The sequence below is a fragment of the Schistocerca nitens genome, chromosome 5 (assembly GCF_023898315.1).
Source record: "Schistocerca nitens isolate TAMUIC-IGC-003100 chromosome 5, iqSchNite1.1, whole genome shotgun sequence".
NCBI lineage: Eukaryota > Metazoa > Arthropoda > Insecta > Orthoptera > Acrididae > Schistocerca > Schistocerca nitens.
This window is the reverse complement of record NC_064618.1, coordinates 113978040-113996361: the sequence shown is the minus strand read 5'-3', so window position 1 is coordinate 113996361 and position 18322 is coordinate 113978040.

Below are 18322 nucleotides of genomic sequence, written 5' to 3'. Positions count from 1 at the left end.
TCGCTCAAAGTCCGTCAACTGCACATACGGTTCACGTCCACGCTGTCGCGGCATGCTACCAGTGTTAAAGACTGCGATGGAGCTCCGTATGCCACGGCAAACTGGCTGACACTGACGGCGGCGGTGCACAAATGCTGCGCAGCTAGCGCCATTCGACGGCCAACACCGCGGTTCCTGGTGTGTCCGCTGTGCCGTGCGTGTGATCATTGCTTGTACAGCCCTCTCGCAGTGTCCGGAGCAAGTATGGTGGGTCTGACACACCGGTCTCAATGTGTTCTTTTTTCCATTTCCAGGAGTGTATATATATATATATACACTACTTCTTGGTGTACTAAAATACCGAGTCCCCCAGAAATCCGTGTGCAAAATATACGTGAAGTTGTGTGAAAGTGAGCAATATATTGTTTCCCAAAAGTTGGTCATTCGTTACTGTATTTAAAAATTTTTCCAAAGCGAAAGATTTTCAGCTGTTGTAGACACTGCAATGTAACAAGACTTTTTACTAAAGAGAAACGGCTAGTTCGTGTAGTGAGAGTAAAAAAGCACCAGGTGAAAGTTGGTTCCAAAGGAAACAACAGGACGACATACAACTATCAGCCAGAACATTATTATCACAAACCGGATAGCCATGCCATATGTGACATGGATAACAGCGGCGATGCATCGTGGCATGGAAGCAATAAGGCCTGGATAGGTTCCCGAAGGGAGTTTGCACCACATCTGCACACACAAATCACATAAATCCCGTAAATTCCGGGGAGGTGGGAGATGATCTGTGACACCACACTCACTCAAATCCCAGACGTATTCGATCGGGTGCAGATATAGCGAGCTGGGGGCCAGCACATGAATTGAAACTCGCCACTGTGTACCTTGTACGCTCTGTCACACTTCTCGCCTTGTGACATGCCTCTTTGTGATGTTGAAAAATGCGAGTGGCGTCAGAGAAAATCACTGTCATTGGTTGTGCAACCAGTGTTTGATACTCCTTGGCCTTAATGGTAGCTTCAACGAACTCCACTGGACACATGGATGCCCACATGAATTTTCCCCAGAGCGTAATGGAGCCGCCGCCACCTTGTCTCAGTCTCGTAGCAAGAAGCGACGGATTCGCGCCCTCCCATCGACGTGATGGGTGTCGAGAATCATCCGACATGCATCACCGCCACTGCACCTACCTCCAGTGCCGAAGGTGACGTGCCCATTTCAGTTGTAGTGGCCAATGTCCTGGTGTTAACATTGGCACATGCATGTGTTGTCGGCTGCAGAGGGCCATAAAAAAAATGGGTCAAATCGCACTGACCACTATGGGACTTAACTACTGAGGTCATCAGTCCACCATAACGTAGAACTACTTAAACCTAACTAACCTAAGGACATCACACACATACATGCCTGAGGCAGGATTCGAACCTGCGACCGTAGAAGTAGCGCGGTTCCAGACTGAAGCGCGTAGAAAGTCTCGACCACACCGGCCGGTGTTAACCTGTTCGCATAACTTTATTTGGTCTGCTTCCATTGTTTCAGTACTGTCCTACAATCTCGAAAACATCGCCTGTTGTTCAGTCTCTGTTCTCATTATTTTATCTGCTTCCATTGTTTCAATACAGTGCTACACCCTTGAAAACAACGCCTATGTTCAGTCTTGACTTCTTCCCTCAACTCAATTCTAAGTGTTTGGAATCACTTTACCGCGCTAATTTCCTCGGTTTTGTTGGTAAGTTATCCAGCCATTTCGCGACATTACCTGATGCACTTTTTTCTGTATGCAGTAAGCTCGTTCAACATTTTGCCATGACTTTTGCCTTGTTCCTTAAGGACTTTTATTTCTCCTAAAATCAGACTCACAAAACTCTGAATGCTCGCTTCTGGCCCTATAGATCCACCACCTTGACTTTCGTTTCCACAGAATTGCGTATGAATGGACTCTGAATTTTTTGAAGCATCTTGTGTAGCACGAAGGCCCTCCATTAACCAAAGGCTAGGAGTTTCTTCCTCATTAACTGTCACAGAATTTTGCCTAATGGAACATCAAACTGCTTCCTGCTCACAGTTGCTGTTCTCGAAGCCAATACGCACATCCTGTAATGCCTCTAAGCTGAAATCACATACGCCCTGTGCTTCTAATTCCCTTAGTTCTTCGCCCAGATCACACTTCACTCGCTACAGTGAGCGTAGTTCTGAAGACTTCACCGGAGATCTGTTAAGATCTTGAGGGGTCGGGTATTCTGCCAGATATCAAAATACATACACTACTGGCCGTTAAAATTGCTACACCGAGAAGAAATGCAGATGACAAACGGGTATTCATATCATATTAGAAATGACATGTGATTACATTTTCACGAAATTTGGGTGCATAGATCCAGAGAAATCAGTTTCCAGAACAACCATCTCTGGCCGTAATATCGGCCTTGATGCACCTGGGCATTGGGTCAAACAGAGCTTGGATGGCGTGTACAGGTACAGCTGTCCATGCAGCTTCAACACGATACCACAGTTCATTAAGAGTAGTGATTGGCGTATTGTGACGAGCCAGTTGCTCGGCCACCATTGACCAGACATTTTCAGTTGGTGAGAGATCTGGAGAATGTGATGGCCAGGGCAGCAGTCGAACATTTTCTGTATCCAGAAAGGCCCGTACAGGACCTGCAACATGCGGTCGTGCATTATCCTGCTGAAATGCAGGATTTCGCAGGGATCGAATGAAGGGTGGAGCCACGGGTCGTAACAGATCTGAAATGTAACGTCCAATGTTCAAAGTGCGAAGAAGAGGTGACCGAGACGTGTAACCAGTGGCTCTCCATACCATCACGCCGGGTGATACGCCAGTATGGCGATGACGAATACACGCTTCCAATGTGCGTTCACCGCGACATCGCCAAACACCGATGCGACCATCATGATGTTGTAAACAGAACCTTGATTCATCCGAAAAAATTACGTTTTGCCATTCGTGCACCCAGGTTCGTCGTCGAGTACGGCATCGCAGGCGCTGCTGTCTGTGATGCAGCGTCAAGGGTAACCCCAGCCACGGTCTGCGAGCTGATAGTCCATGCTGCTGCAAACCTTATCGAACTGTTCGTGAAGATGGTAGTTGTCTTGCAAACGTCCCCATCTATTGACTCAGGAATCTAGACGTGGCTGCACGATCCGTTACAGCCATGCGGATAAGATGCCTGTCATCTCGCCTGCTAGTAATACGAGTGCGTTGGGATCCAGCACTGCGTTCCTTATTACCCTCTTGATCCCACCGATTCCATATTCTGCTAACAGTCATTGGATCTCGACCAACGTGAGTAGCAATGTAGCGATACAATAAACCTGAGTCGCGATAGTCTACAATTCGACCTTTATCAACGTCGGGAGCGTGATGGTACGCATTTCTCCTCATTACACGAGGCATCACAACAACGTTTCACCAGGCAACGCCGGTCAACTGCTGTTTGTGTATGAGAATTCGGTTGGAAACTTTCCTTATGTCAGCATGTTTTAAGTGTCGCCACCGGCGCCAACCTTGTGTGAATGCCCTGAAAAGCTAATCATTTGCATATCACAGCATCTTTTGGCTATCGGTTAAGTTTCTCGTCTGTAGCGCGTCTTCTTTGCGGTGTAGCAATTTTAATGGCCAGTAGTTTACATTAAACTTCGACCATGTGACTCATTATCTTCATCTGGTGCTACCTGAGTCTATTCTTCCAGTCAATTTAATGGCATGTCTGCCCATGACCTCAGATGGTTCACTTGGGCGCTATTCCTACGAATCCTGTCGGTTTTGCTAGTTGTGGCCTCTCTGGTTGAGTCGGCTTTTGTGGATCTGAAATCAGAGTAAATATAAAAGTGCCGATGAGCAGCTGCTTGGAAGGTTCGTCCATTGTGTTGGCCGCCTCTTCCTGACGGTTGGCGTTGCGGTGAATCACCTACTGTATTCGGACAGTCTCCTCCGCAACGCCAACGATATGTTGTCACTGCGCTGGGGTGAAGAGGGCCCTGGCGCCGATCTGCATGACGTACTCCATGTAGAGGAATCCAAGCAGCGTCTCTTGCTGCTCAGGGATAGAAGGTTTGGGATGATGGGGGCACGGAAGCGTACGTTTATTTGGGATAGGTGAAAGGGTAGAGATTGAGGAGATGAAGACAGGCGCTGTCCTGAAGGAACGAAGGTAGCTGGCTGAGGAGCGGCCCCACACTACCGACGCGTGGATGGTCTCAGCTCCACTCGCAGCTGCTGCAACTTGATGAGGACCGCTTCTACTTCTCCCTTCAATGCAGTTTTTTCTGCTGCCATGGCGTCTTTGATGGGGGCCATTGTGTCATCGAAGAAAGTAGGCAGCATAGGGCGCATGCTACCATTGTCGACGGCCTTATCTTCGCAGCGGCACGGCCAGCCACCTCTTCTCGCGGTGGTAGGGACACCGGTAGCCCCCTCATTGTAACTGGTGGTTATGCAGGCGGGTCTTCACTTTTCTTCTTTTCGGGGCTCCATCTCATAATGTAGCTGCAACCGCGAAATTTCGCCTTGTGTGCGCCATCGTAGTTGACACACATCGGCGCAGCGCCACGTGTCTTCCTTCAGGTTCGAGTGCTGTGCACTTGCACGCACATCATACACGCCACGTCTTCCTTGCAGCACTTGGCGACGTGGCCCGGTTTCTAGCAGCGGTACAACTGCTCCTCCCTCTTCTCCTAGTCACGGTTTGCGGTCCCAGCCAATTCGAGCAGCTCGACTACCGGGCACCCCACGATGACTGCGAGCAAGCTAGACTTTGGCTTCCCTTTATCTCCGCCTTCCTTTCCCTGTCTAGATTGCTACGCACTACTGATGTATGGTTACCTGGGAGTGGAAGGAGTTCTGTTAACCCTTGCCAGCAAAATAATTTCATTCATTAGGCCAACAGCACCTTTCCATACTAAGATGTTAATTTTAAAAAAATTACTTGAAACAATTACAGATAAACGATTGACAATTCATCATGTGTTTCAGTGAGGTCAAATAAAATGTTACAATGTTAATTCAAATACTTGCTTTTAGCTCTTCAAAAGTCACTCATTGGTACACGAAGTACGAAATTAAAATTTACAACAAATATTTTTCTCTTTCCTAAAGTTATTAAAATTTTTTGTGCCACTTGTTACTATTGTTGAAATATTTACAGCACAGACGAGAAGAGAAGCAAGATAATATTCCAGCAATTGTACACAACATTTCTTGATTGTGTTTGACTAAAAGACCAAATAATCGAGTTTTACCTAAAAAGGGGTTCATGAAAAGGGAACAAAAACAATTAGAGCTGTTTGATATGAAACCACCACACATCAGGCACTGTGATCCAGACGACTGGATCAGAAATGTCTCATCGCAGGTTGATACGTTGCTCACCACACTCCTTTTCTAAGCAATGGGCGGGAAAACGCCACACGTCGCAAACATGACAAATGTACAATGATATCCTGATGAGCAGAGAACTATTTATTAAGTAAAACGAGTAAAATCTCAAGTAATCAGATTACACACTGCCATTGCGGGGACAAAAGGTGTGAAAAGTTGCTGCAGGTTAATAAGGTAACTGGCTAAGGCAACCACCTCCAAGTTACTACTGATACTGAAGCCGACACATATCTAAAAATAACGTCACTAGGCGTAAGCCGTAAAAACTTAATCGTCACATGGGATGGAAAACACAGATGGATGGCAGACGCCAACGGTTTGCTGATGAACCTCTCCTATGTAAACGCATGCTTAGAAGAACAACCCTTGAAAATACGTGCAGCAAGATTTGTCCCGGTAAGACGCATAAGCTTGCCGGCTTCGTGTAACTAAAGAAAGTAACTTGGAGATTTAGTGCACAAGGTACCAGACAAAACTAATACCTCAAAAAAACAAAAAAAAGAATCAATTATCACCTTTGTCACTATTACCAACTGGATGGCTCCTCAAGTTGCATGCGAGACGCAGGAACAGAGAACAACACAACACAAGGCTAAACCGAACCCGATATAGAAGCAGCAGGGCGCAAACACGCGCAGGAAGCAAACCAGTCATAATTTTATCACCCTCACAGCGGAGAGCAAGATCAGTCTTTAGGAATTCCACAATTCCGCGTGGTCTCGGCACCGAAGCAACGATCTAAAAGTAGCAATGATTCCGTACCTCACTTGGACCCACCTGCGATCCAAAGCTGTCATTTACTTTAAAGCAGCTAATTAGATGACAATGCCGATATTGACGCTCTCCTCCCAAACAGCTCTCCAACTGGAGACTGCATTACCGAAACAAAGTTTAGACCACTCACAAGATTGATATACGCGCCGCCAACGTGCACCTTTTTAGAAATCTTGTGATCACTTCATACACCAAATTTGCGTAATTCTTCGTTCCAATCCGAAGTCAGAACCAAGAAATCACTTCTCAGCCCTTGAATGACCACACGATGACCGCCATCGGGACGACACCGGCCCTCCACACTAGGATCTTCGAGCCCACGCCGTTCCGTCCCCAACCGACTGCTTCCGCGGGCACACCGACCAAGCAGCCTTGCCCACCGACACCGACGTCGTCGCTCCTCACGCACCGTCCAAAGGTAACTTCCAGCCACCCCCTTCCATTCTCTCACCTCGCGGCGCGAGGGGAAGCCAACTCACCAAAAATATGCAGCGACCGGAGGCTCCAGTCCGATCTTGATATTGACATCGTGGCGAGTACTGAGAAGGCGTGTGATTTCAAAAACAAAAAAAAATATTTAAATAGCGAGCCTGACCAGCTTACTCAGGTCAGTCATCATAAAATCCAGCAAGACAATGCACTGTGTGGGGGACTCTCACAAATTTAAGTGTATGATTACAATGCATCAAATCCACTAGCACAACTATTGGGATAGTTTTGAAATCCGACCAGATTTTGAATTTCCCACCATTTCATACATAGATCAATTGGCCTATGTCAGACACATGTGGGGGGGGGGGGCAACAGACACATTCCACATCATTACAAACTGTTGCATTCATGATCTTTGGAACAAGTATTCATCTAATCTAATACAAGCAATACCATTTGCTCCAAAAGTGCAAACCGAAGGGTAATGGGTGACCTTGGATGACAATACCCTTGTTCCAGAACAATAAAGGAGGGTAGAACATGAAAAATCACTTAACAGAGCAATAGGGACACTTGAGAAGAATAGAGGTCTTATGCATCATATAATAACTGACAGGCCAACATATATAGTTCTTACAGCTTTATTTAAGTTAATAGGAAGAGGTACATAACATGAAGTTTAATAGAAAACAGAGTATTTATTTAACCCTCAACATCCTCCCCAACCTGTTCGATCTCTAGTGAGATGACCAGTTGCAACAGCCAAGTAATATTTCTTCCATCGATTATTTGAAGAGTCAAGATCCGCACCATTCCATCTCTCCCTGCTCTCGCTTGGTTGCTTATCGTCTTGTAAGAGCAAAATGTCTCCCACTGTACATTTAACCAGTTTCTCTGTTCATAAAATCATGTTGCAATTTTTCCCATAGCTTTGCTTCTTTTCTCAGGTCCTTCTGCAAACTAAGTCCAGGACGTGTGGGCATAGTAGTTAACTGGTATCCTGCTAAGAAATGGCTTCGTTTCAGTACATCTGTTTAACCACAAGCAATTGGTCGTGAGCTGATAGCGGCTTCGATTTCTGCTAATAAAGTCCTAAATGTTTCTTCGTCTACTTACAGTAAATACTTTGAAGGCTATCAAAAATTTATCTGTGCTCTTATCTTAAACGAGTTCGAAGTGAGCCACGCAGAGTGGCCGCGCGGTTTGAGGCGCCATGTCACGGACTGTGTGACCCCTCCCGCCGCAGGTTCGAGTCCTCCGTCGGGCGTGGGTGTGTGTGTTGTTCTTAGCATAAGTTAGTTTAAGTAGTGTATAAGTCAAGGGACCGAAGACCTAAGCAGTTTTAGGGACCGATGACTGTAGCAGTGTGGTCCCTTTAATCCCACAACCAACCAACCAACCAACCTAAGCAGTTTGGTCACTTAGGAATTCACAAACACTTGAATATTTTCAAGTTCGAAGTGCAGAGCTCTTGTATTAGTAAATGTAAATAGTAACATGTAACATTTTCGTAACAAATTGCCGACGAAAAGCGTTCCTGCGAAACCTGAGCCTGTTCCTGCAAATGGCTTAGTGAATATAATACGGTCAGGTGGTAGAGGAGGTTCTCTCTCGCATCCTCGGGCACTTCTGTCTGTCTTACAAGGGAGACAAGTGTGTATGATTACTTTTACTGTTTGTCTTCCCCTTAAAATTCAATATTCATCCCTAATTCAGCTACTACTATAGCAGTTTCTGTGTGATGTAAGCGTATGTGATTTTCTCGAATAAGAACCGTGTAAATGGATGATAACCTTGTAAGAGTAGTGGATGTTTTTCCAGTATATTGAAGCCCTCTAAGTGAAGTGGTCGTCCAAGTCGTATGAGTCCATCCTGAGGAAACAGGCTGTAACATTGTATCTTGACTTCGCTGAAAGCTTTGTCTTGTTTTTATCCGTGTGGTATTCCGCTGGAAAGCTTTCCTGCTGGGCCATCCCTACCCAACTCCGTTTTGCTGATTATAGTTCAGTGAATTTACCCTTTATATTTTCTGGATGTGTAACATTTTGGAAGAAAGGGAGAATCCTTACCATTATGTGCAGCAGTTTCCAATAAGAACTGTATTTTGATGTGTCAGTGGGACACACTCATTTATTAATAGCTAAGGCTTGTTTGTATATCTTTCGTGTGGTAGAGAGTAATGGAGAGAAAAGGTGTAGTCAGAGAGTGAAACTGGTGTACAGAGAAAGAGAAAGGCATTGCAGAAGGGCATGAATGTGAATTTGAATTACATTATAACTTTTCGGGTCGAACTGAGTGTGTTGGATAGCCTAAAAGTTTTGATTTAAAAAAAAAACCTTCCAGCTGTCTTAGTACATGGCCTGGTGACTTCTACTGCAGCGCATCGTCTCCTGTTTCGAATATGTGTAATTTCCGGCAGTATTTAAAAATGCGTTTACTGAAAAATTTTCAGACCATACACGTTACTTCATCTATCATGGATGACTAACAAATGAGTAATTACCGTAAGAGACTCATAAATGAGGAAAACCATACGAAAAACTAATATTTTTCCAATAAATCGACGATATTTTACTACCCTTGAGATAATAACTGTAATTTTTATACACACTGCTTGTAGTGGATCGTGGAAGATGTAGATGATGTAGTGCTGTAGACAGCATAGGACGAGATTTCAGCAGAGCATAACTTTTTTTTTTTTTTTCAGATGGTGTCACCTACAGGAACGTCTTTTCCAATGCAAGAAAACACGAGATATCTTCTGGTAGCCATCAAACTTTTCATCGCTACATGCAAAATGTTTGGTCTAATGCCATTCACAGTGGATACGACAACGGCATCGCTGAAGACATCTAAGAGCGACTTAGTCATCTCTGTTGTTGCCTGCACGTATCAGCTAATTTCTGCTTGTGGATTCCCGTATTTATTTGTCCGTATTACAGGGCGGCTATCTTCGATAAACATTGTTAACTTTTCAGTCTTTTTAAATTTCTCTGCCTTATCTGCTGTCTCTATACTTACTGACCACTTATTAAATCGATGGAAATATGAAAAAATGCTTAAACTGAACGTCTCGTGTGATAGAATTACGAATACGTACTTGGTTAGCAAACCTCAGAATGGAATGGTTGGGAAGATCGTAAAAATGCAGTTATTCGTATTGCTTTTCCCCTATCTATGGGTTTTTATGCGCCTGTTCGCCGCGAGTACTAGTGCCCATTCGGTGTTATGTAGTTTATTTAGCATAAATACTTTTGCGGTTGTGGTTCTGACGATTTTCAGGTTTTCAATCCTGCAGCTGATTGTAAAGAACAGAACTTCCGTTTTCAACATTTGTCTGCTTGGCGTGAGAGACGTAATTCGAGGTACACTATGCAGACGAATACCTGTTTCGGAAAGATATGCATTATACGACAAGGGCCTCATTAATATCGCAGATTCTAGCTACCTGCCATTCCACATCAGATCCCTGAGGCGAGTACATTCAAAGCTTTGTGAGCTGTCTCTCGTAGTGACTTCGGCTCACGAAAACTTTCTGGTACTCTACCTGGTTACGATGATACTGGCGGTTGTCTCACAGCTGTACCTGATTTTCAGAAACGAGCTGTTCTTCGGCAGGAGAGAACCCACAGAGGAGTGGTGCTTCTCGCTGGCGTACAGCTTGAGCCTACTGTGCGTGCTGCTGGTTTCCGCCCACCTCACCAAGACGGAGGCGCGGCGATCGGCTAGACTGAGCTCCCAGTTGCTGCTCGAGAGCTCCCGGTCGGCACCTGGCGCGGTGGGCCGCGAGCTGCGGATGCTAGTTCGCCAGGCGACCGCCAGGCGCCCAGTGGCGCTGCTGTTGCGGACGCTCACCATGGACCTGCGGTTCGTCATCACCTTCGTCTCCGCCGTCACCACCTACTGCACCGTGTTGCTCACCTTCCTGCCGCCAGGTGCGCTGCACGTCATTCCTACATTTGTCTTCATTAACGATGCATATTGAGGTGCCAACAGTCATGGGATACCTCCACATACACACTACTGGCCATTAAAATTGCAACACCAAGAAGAAATGCAGATGATAAATCGGTATTCATTGGACAAATATATTATACTAGAACTGACACCTGATTACATTTTCACGCATTTTGGGTGCATAGATCCTGAGAAATCAGTACCCAGAACAACCACCTCTGGCCATAATAACAGCCTTGATACGTCTGGGCATTGAGTCAAACAGATGCCATGTACAGGTACAGCTGCCCATGCAGCTTCAACATGATACGACAGTTCATATAGAGTAGTGACGCGTATTGTGACGAGCCAGTTGCTCGGCCACCACTGACTAGACGTTTTCAGTTGGTGAGAGATCTGGAGAATGTGCTGGCCAGGTCAGCAGTCGAACATTTTCTGTATACAGAAAGGCCCGTACAGGACCAGCAACATGTGGTCGTGCTTTATCCTGCTGAAATGTAGGGTTTCATAGGGATAGAATGAAGGGTAGAGCCACGGGTCGTAGCACATCTGAAATGTAACGTCGACTGTTCAAAGTGCCGTCAATGTGAACAAGAGGTGACCGAGATGTGTAACCAATGGCACATCATACCATCACGACGGGTGATACGCCAGTATGGTGATGACGAATACACACTTCCAATGTGCGTTCACCGCGATGTCGCCAGACACGGATGCGACCATCATGATCCTGTATACGGAACCTGGATTCATCCGAAAAAATGACGTTTTTCCATTCGTGCACCCACGTTCGTCGTCGAGTAGGCCTACACCATCGCAGGCGCTCCTGTCTGTGATGCAGCGTCAAGGTTAACCGCAGCCATGATCTCCGAGCTGATAGACCATGCTGCTGCAAACGTCGTCGAACTGTTCGTGCAGATGGTTGTTGTTTTGCAAACGTCTCCATCTGTTGACCCAGGATCGAGACGTGGCTGCACGATCCGTTACAGCCTTGTGGATAAGATGTCTGTCATCTCGATTGCTAGTGATACGAGGCCGTTGGAATCCAGGATGGCGTTCCGTATTACCCTCCTGAACCCAACGATTCCATATTCTGCTAACAGTCATTGTATCTCGGAAACGCGAGCAGCAATGTCGCGATACGATAAACCGCAATCGTGATAGCCTACAATCCGACCTTTATCAAAGTCGGAAACGTGATGGTACGCATTTCTCCTCCTTACACGTGACTTCACAATAACGTTTCACCAGGTAACGCCGGTCAACTGCTGTTTGTGTATGAGAAATCGGTTGTTAACTTTTCTCATGTCAGCAACTTGCAGGCGTCACAACCGGCGCCAACCTTGTGTAAATGCTCTGAAAAGCACTCATTTCCATATCACAGTGTCTTCTTCCTGTCGGTTAAATTTCGCGTCTGTAGCACGTCATCTTCGTGGTGTAGCAATTTTAACGGCCAGTAGTGTACACTCCATTCAAAACTGCTTCTAGTCGTCACAGACTAGATAGATACAGGACATTACGATGTTTAAGGGCGTCTTACACTATTCTTCCTTCAAAATAATGGCAAGTTCAGGTAAATAAGATGTAGATCTATAGAGATCACGCACCCTTATCTCCAAAGTAGACCCCAAAGGTTAAATAATATTGAGATCTCCAATCTGTGGTGGCCAGGAGAGACACGATTATTCATCCTCGTGCTCACAATGCGATCTGTGTGACAAGGGGCCTTGTCTTGGAACACAGTATCATCATTGGAGAGCAAACTTTTACTATGAACTGAATAAGATAGCCAAAATTATCAAATAACCCCTGGCAGTAATGCGGCCTTGAGGAGTAACCACGGGGCCAATGGGATACCACGATATGTCTGCCCATATCATCAGCGAACCACCGCCATTTTTAACTGTTGAGATATAAACTTGACTTGAATTGGAAACAGTGTGAAACGGGACTCATCCCACGAAATGACTTTGTTCCGTTGCTTCACAGACCAAGTTTTATGGCCTCGGTACCACGTTTTCCTGTCACAGGCATTTCCATCGGTGATGAGTGGTTTTGGAATTCCAGCATGCCCTGCAGTTCATCGCTTACGGAGCTCACGTATTGAGGACATTCCAGATGTGCCGTTACTGGTCAAGTAAAACCGCGCAACAATACAACAGTGAGACCTGCTTGCTTGCCTAGGATCTGATTTATGATCAGACGAATTTCTCGCCGTGTTCCCAATTTTTTTCCCAACCCTTGTACGAAGAAGCATGCCATGCAGCTGATTAAAAGTTATTTTAAAACACGTAGATGTTGCGTTTTATCATTTCCAGGGAGCTCTATGAGGTCGTCCTGTTCGCTTTTGTGGTTGCTGGAATTGGTAGCATTTATCTGGGAAGCGGGGTTTTCGAGCAGATAATCGGTCAGTCTTCCTGTAACTTACCTAAATGAATTGTGGCCGAGGCCCACGTGACTGGCTTAAGGCCTTGTGGGTTTACCATGGCTGCTGATGTTTTCCAACGTCCTCTGAAAGAAATCGTTTTAAAGGGCGTGGAAGGTAGCAGCATTATACGGAACAGTGCCCTTAATGGTAGCAAGAACCGGCCAGTTAAACAGTCTGTATTCAGCCCGTGGGGCGGACTGGCATAAAGGCCTAGATGTGTAGCTATTTTCTGGAGTGTTTGGGAATCCTTGTGAGACTAGAACGCAAGTACTCCCTGGGGCGACGGTGGCGTCTTCAAGTGCAAATCAGGAGCTATTGGGCAGTCATTAAGGGTGAAGGCAGGGAATCGCGGCCCATTTGGGGGGGGGGGGGGGATTGATGAACTTCAGTGGTCAGTAAACTTATTCCTCCTGCCCAGAAAGTTTTGAGCAGTTTCGCAGTGCGTCACCGGGAGCGTGGAATTCAAACAGAGATCTGCCGGTTTCTTGGTGACTAGTACAGTCTTGTGAGCGTCCACGTACTCGGTAGGTAGACAGGGTGGATTGTGGAGCCGTTTGTTAGTTGTGGATGGTCTTTAATGGATGAGGCAGACTTGACGAGTTTCAATAAAAGACATTAAATTCTATCAATTAATGAATTTAAATTAGACGTACTAAGTTGTTCGAACCCTGCTAGTGGACTATTTTCACTGCTAGCTTTTGGTCATCAAGGGAAGGAGAGGTGATGGTGTAAGATTTCTGACTACCACTGTTTGTGACAATGACTCCAACTCAATTCAAAATCACTCGGCAATGTCTGATGAAGTGAGGGTATGTGACGCCGTCGATGATGATCCGTCCGTCGGAGGGAACGTTAAGGTCACCGGTCTCCCAGCTGCTGTTCAGCACTCGGTTTAACCGTCTCTTTTCGCCACCACAAAACAGAACCCGACGCTACACTGTGCTAGCAGCCATCACAGTCGTCCACACGACGAAGATACACGCTTGTTACAACATAATAGGTCGGAGGAATGCAATAGTGAGCGACCTCCAGTATAACCTCGGAATAAGCGGCTACCCTACACTCATTCCCTGAGTATAGAACATCTTTAAATTTTCTCTGTAGGCTGTCAACAATTACCAGCTTTTCATTTAAAATTATGAAGTTGTTCTGTCATGAATCAGTTAACATTTTTCCAGTGGAAACTTGTGGCAAGGTGTCTACGTGTGTGTCCTCCTTTTTGAGATTAGGTTGCTTTCCTGTTATTTTGAAGGAGGACATTGTCGGTAGCTGTTCAGCACGGTGAAGCGTGTTTTTTGCGTTGCTCGTTTTCCAGTTTCATGGCTTGGTTTGGGATTATTTTGAATGCAATTGAGTTGCTGCAGGACACTAATTTTCTGATATATGAGTTGTAACGTTTTTAGCTTCTGTCTCGCGGATCAAAGTGAGGCTGGCGACCCTACTTTACTCATCTACATACACATCTACATCATATTCCCCATGCCACCACCATTGGAAGAGTTTTTGTCGTAAGCCTTTGTATTTGCTCTAATATCTTGAATTTTCACGTCTCGAGATGTTGGTGTGGAGGGTGGGAGGCGGAGGGGGGGAGAGAGTAATATGTTGACCGACTCTTCCCCGAAATTGTTTTCGCAAAATTTCAGTAGTAAGCCTCTCTTTGATGCACAACGTTAAAGTCTGCCACTGGAGTTTGTTTAGCATATCTGTAACGCTCTCGCGCCGACTAAACGATCCAGTGTGGAAATGCGCCGCTCTTCTTTGGATCTCCTCTATCAGTCCTATCTAGTAAGAATCCCAAGTTGATGAACAATAATGGAGAATCGCTAGAACAAGCTAACACGTAAAACTACCGACGTTTCGATCACTGTTACAAGTGACCTTCTTCAGGGTCACTTTCAGTTTTACATATTGACAATGCGGTCACAAATCCAGAAAAATTTTATTGACTGTGACAACGACCACGGAAGCCTACTTTTATACGTATTCAACCAACCTGCATGGCCAGGAAGTCTACGAAACATCAGGCAGTTGGAAACGCTGCGGCTAAGAAGATGTAAACTGCTGAATGCTACTGCCTTTTTGAAGAGGTGCACGGACACTGGTGTAGTGTCAGAATTCTTATGGCTGACGTCCCATATAAAATCGAACAAGGCGAAGAATACCTGTGTACAAGCCAGCAAAGCTTTGTTACAGGTAAGGATCCGCCACATTCGAGCGAGTGTTGACACAAACAACAGGAAACTTTGTAAACTGCACCTCTTCCTTGGTGGAAGTCTGGACGTGGATGACTGGGAGAAGATCGGCATGTTAACCTTTCAACAGGCTACAAGATCGAGCGATAGTACCGACACCCATCAAATGAGGAAGTTCGACAAACTACAGCAGGAAACCAGCGAGGAAGGGCTGATGCTGAGCACTCGACGGACGGTGGTTAACCTTTCCAGCCACATCTTAAGCGACGCAGCCACACAAATTCTGGATAAAAGGATGACTTTCGCTGTTCCACAAAACGAGTTCCGAAAGAAGGCATCAACGAATCCGTCGAGGCTTCGATTCGTCATTTACCACAAGCTGGGGCGGAGAAGGTTAGACAATAAACGGTACGGGTCCTGACTCATGCATTACAAATACGTGCCCCAATCATACAGATACAATTGGTGGAGACTTCAATCTACCCTCGATTTGTAGGCGAAAATACATGTTCAAAGCCGGCGGTAGACAGAAAACATCTTCCTCAATTGTACTAAATGCTTTCTCTGTGATTATTTTGCGTTTATTCTTAGTACTTTGGTTTGTATGGTTTTGAGTCTCGCTACAATAACCTTGTGTTCACTTATCCCTGTATCCGTCATGACGCTCTCTATTCGATCAGGATTATTTCTGGCTAAGAGGTCAAGTGTGTATTCGCAACCGTTTATAATTCGTGTGGGCTCATGAACTAATTGTTCAAAGTAAAACAGCAGATAAAAATTCGCTTGATGCCTTCCTAAGAGAGAGTCTCCATTCCCTCCGAGCTAACTATGTAAGTGTGGACCAGATATGGTTCAAATTCAAAGATACAGTATCGACAGCAATAGATAGATTCATACCGCATAAGTTAATAAGAGACGGGACTGATCCACCATTTTACACAAAACACGTCAGAACACTGCTGCAGCGGCAACGAAAAAAGCAAGCCAAATTCAGAAGAACGCCAAATCCCAAAGACTGGCTATGTTTCACGGAAACTCAAAATTTAGTGCGGACGTCAATGCGAGATGCTTTTAATAGTTCCCGCAATGAAACATTGTCTCAAAATATGGTAGAAAACACAAAGAGATTCTGGTCGCATGTAAAATACAGCAGTGGCAGAAGACAGTCAATAGCGATGGCGATAGAAATTTTACCCATGATGGTGCCACTAAATCGGAGTTACTAAATACAGTTTTCCGTAGTTCCTTCACGAAAGAAGACGAAGTAAATATTCAAGAATTCGAAACCAGAACAGCTGTTAGCATGAGTGACCTAAGATTAGATATCTTAGGTGTTACGAAAAACTCAAATCACTTAAGAAAGGCAAGTCTTCCGGTGCAGATGGTATACCAATCAGGTTCTTTTCAGACACAATAGCGCCTTTCTTAGCAATCATATACAACCGCTCACTTGACGGAAAGTCTGTTCCTAAAGACTGGAAAGTAGCACAGGTCATACCAATATTCAAGAAAGGAAATAGAAGTAATCCATTGAATTACAGACCCATATCACCGACCTCAGTTTGCAGTAGGATTTTGAAGCATATACTGTACTCGAACATTATGAAACACCTTGAAGAAAATGACTTATTGATACGTAAACAACACGGATTCAGAAAATATCGTGGAACACAGCAAGCTCTTGATTCCCATGAAATAATGAGTGCTGTCGAGAAGGGATCTCAGATCGATTCCATGTTCCTAGATTTCTAGAAGGCATTTGATACCGTTCCTCGCAAGCGACTGTTAGTCAAATTGCGTGCATATGGAGTATCGTCTCAGTGGTGTGACAGGATTCGTAATTTTCTCTGAGAGAGGTCACAGTTCGTAGTGATAGGCAGTAAATCATCGAGTAGAACAGAAGTGATATCTGGCGTTCCGCAAGGTGGTGCATAGGCCCACTGCTGTTCCTGAGTAACATAAATGTTCTAGGTGATAATCACGAATGTACCGGTACAGAACACCATGAACATCTCAGAGGAACTCGTAGCACCCGATATCTGCGAGCTAGTGCGCCACTGTTTAACGACCACGTACTTCAGGTGGAAAGGGAAATTCTACGAACAGACAGATGGTGTAGCTATGGACTCCCCTCTCGCGCCTATTGCAGCAGATATCTTCATGAAAGCATTTGAAGAAACGGTACTCCAGTCAGCACCATTACGCCTAGAATGTTGGCTCTGATATGTAGATGATACCTTCATTCTCTGGCCACATGGCGAGGAAGAACTAAGAAATTTCCACCAACATCTCAACCAGCAGCACAGCAGAATCCTATTCACTATGGAGACAGAAAAGAATGAGGAGGTGTCTTACCTCGACTAGGAAGTTTAGAGAAAGCTTGATGGTAAACTTGGTCATAGAGTATATAGGAAGCCAACAAGTACTGACAGATACCTATATGCCTCCTCTCATCATCCGCCATGCACACTTTAACGGAGGGGGCTCACAGCATCACCGATAAGGAACATCTAAGGGATGAACTACTAACCCACGAGTTTTGGTGCCAGTGGTTATGGGACGAAACCAGTAGATAAAACTATGGCGACAAAGAATGAAGGCAACAGAGGAGAGCAGAAGGAGGCACAAAATATCGCTCTATTGCCATACGTTCCAGGGTGGGCAAAATTCTCCACCGAGCAGGCGTCAAGCCGATTTTCCGAAGTAGCAACAGAATAAAAGATGTTCTTCGTACGACGAAAGATGCAGCTGAGAAACTACATGCTGCAGCAATTTACGAAATCAGGTGCGAATGTGGATTAGGGTATGTAGGCGAGACGAGGCGACCCATCAGCACACGTATAACTGAATACGAAAGGTATATCCAGCTAAAACAACAACCAAGTCAGCGGTGGCGAAACACTAGGATGAGTGCGCCAAACATTGATTTTGGTGAAGCTCACGTAGTGGCGAAACAACCTCTTACTTTCAGGAGGAAGATTAGAGAGGCAATAGAAATAGGCAGGCGAACCGCCAATATGAACAGAGAAGGCGGGTACCAACTTCCGACATCTTGACTGCCAGCAATAGCAGCGTCATGGAACGACAACTCACGTGAAGCAATACACTCAGGAGCGGGGTAGACTGCAGCGGCCTCAAGTACGAGTACGT